This window comes from Myotis davidii, unplaced genomic scaffold, assembly GCF_000327345.1.
Source record: "Myotis davidii unplaced genomic scaffold, ASM32734v1 scaffold159, whole genome shotgun sequence".
NCBI classification, from domain to species: Eukaryota; Metazoa; Chordata; class Mammalia; order Chiroptera; family Vespertilionidae; genus Myotis; species Myotis davidii.
In genome coordinates, this window is record NW_006291231.1 from 2,007,455 (window position 1) to 2,009,748 (window position 2,294).

A 2,294-nucleotide genomic window follows, 5' to 3' on the forward strand; every position below is an offset into this window, starting at 1 on the left:
CCATATATCTTCAAGAGTTGGGAAATAATTGAAGCTTTAGAGAAAATAAGGCACTCCTCTTCTGAGGTTACAATGATCCAATCCGGCAGACTCCATCCAACTCAAAGACTTTGCCTATTGGGGTCACGAGTTGCAGTCTCAAGAAGCTAGGTTGCCTGTTTTCTCTACAAGCCATTACCTAAATTACTTTTATGTTATGTTTCATCAATAATAAATGAGTATTGGCCTAGGAGAAATCCGGGTCTCACTGGAAATCGAGACATGGAAGGCATTTGTTTAGTTCTCACTTATTTAATAAACATAAATGTCCACCCTGGCTGGATAGCTCAGTTGGTTAGAGCATATTGTCCCAATATGCCAAGGTTGAGGGTTCGATCCCCAGGCAGGGCATGTACAAGAATGCATAAGTAGAACAAATCAATGTTTCTCTCTCCTCTCTCTCAAATCAATGCATTTTTAAATTTTTTCCTATTTCTTTTTTCATCATCTAACATAAATACTGTACTACAGCAAGCACATCCAGTGTTTGGATCCTATTACCAAGGTGATTTTTAAAAATAATCATTGGCATCTGTAGAAAACCTTCACAGAGTGTTAATATGATAAACACAGTTGGCAAACTTTTTCCCTAGTTATATCCAGGAGTGGAGGAAAAAAGCCAAGAAAATGTATATTCCCTCTTCACCCCCAACCCAGACCTGGACAGAGACCTGGTCTATATCCCATTCATGTGGTCTACGTCTAATTCCTTTGTTGACAAAGGCCATTCTCCCAGGCCTCTTGGCAGCTAAGTGACTGATGGAACTGAACGATCTCCCTACGTGTACCAGTCATTTGGTTCACTGGGTGAGAGTTTAAATTTTCCCAATTTCTGCTGCACTAATCAATTTTTTCAGGGCCTACTAAGACCTGTCCAGATTCTGGCTTTCTTGATCTTTTGACAGCCTGCCTTATCTATGGACCTTTCCCCACTGAGGCGGGGAACTGAAGAGACACAATTTGAAACTCAATCCAGGCCAGAGCTCACCTGAGAGCTGCAGCCTTCCCTGGTGGAGGGAACCATGTCCCTCCTTTTTAGCCACATCCCCTTGGTCTTTTTTCTTGCCAGTGACCCTCACCAGAACCTGCATTTGAAAAGTGAGCTATGCTGCAGGTCCCTATGGGGGCCAGGCAACCGCTGAGATAAACACTTGTGGGGTCCATACTCCCTCACACATGGCAACCTGGACAGCTGTCCGCGCTGAAGGTGTGTGTCCGGGCACCAGGAAGCTTGGCCCCTTTGCTGCCATGCATACCTTCATTTCACTAACATTCTTGGGGTGTCTTACCTAGGGAAGCTGCAGCTCCAGGCACACAGAGGCCACTACCCATCCACAGTTTGCAGTTCAGGGACTAACATTCTAGGCTTCGGACCAAAACGCAACCGCCAACCCTTTGCTTTTTGAGTAGGCCCAATGCTCCCTATGTGTGCTGCAGCCCAGGTAAGGCCTAAAAACCAGCGGAAGGGCTGACCAGCCCTGCCAGCCTGAAGGGCTGGGCGCACAAAGCCTTCTTCCGGGGCTACTCATGGGCGGAACCAGCGATCTCAGGCTGTCCCATGCCCGCCCCTCGGAGGTCTCTGAGCGAGGTCCCGGGACTTTCCAAGGGGAAGGGAGCGCGAACGTGCAGTGGGCAGATGCTCGCTCGCTCGGCGGCCTTCGCAGATGACAGTTCTGGCCCGTCTGGCGGACCCAGGGGACAGCGGCAGGGCCACCGCGTGGACGCCACCCCGCAGGACAGCTGGCCCCGCGAGTTTCCATTGGCGCGACTTCTGCAGCACTAGTCCATTTTCAGGGTCTACTAAGAACTGTCTGGACCCTGGTTTCCTCGACCTCTTGACAGCCGGCCTTCTTTATGGACCTTTCCCCACTGAGACGGGGCGCTGAAGAGACAGTTTGAAACACAATCGGGGCGCGTTCCCGCGCCGTCGATGCCCGCGCCCCCTTTTCGCCCCGAGGGACGACAGTGCCAGGATCTCTGGGGTGGAGCAGAGGCCCTGGGCGCCAGGTGCGGTCCCCGCTGCAGGTGGTGTGGCGGGCGGGGGTGCGGAGGGGCCGGGCGGTGAACTTGCCGAGAGGTTGGAGGTGTCAGAGTTTTGTTTCGGGGGTGTCCACAGACCACAACCAGAACGTTTTCCGGGGAGCCCAGAGTTCTCAGTTCCAGGCCGGGCGCCCCCTCTGCGGGTGTTGGCTTTCCCCGACTCCTGGGGCTGCTTGGAAGCAGCCAAATCCCGCGCCTCCTGCGGGCGCCGGGTA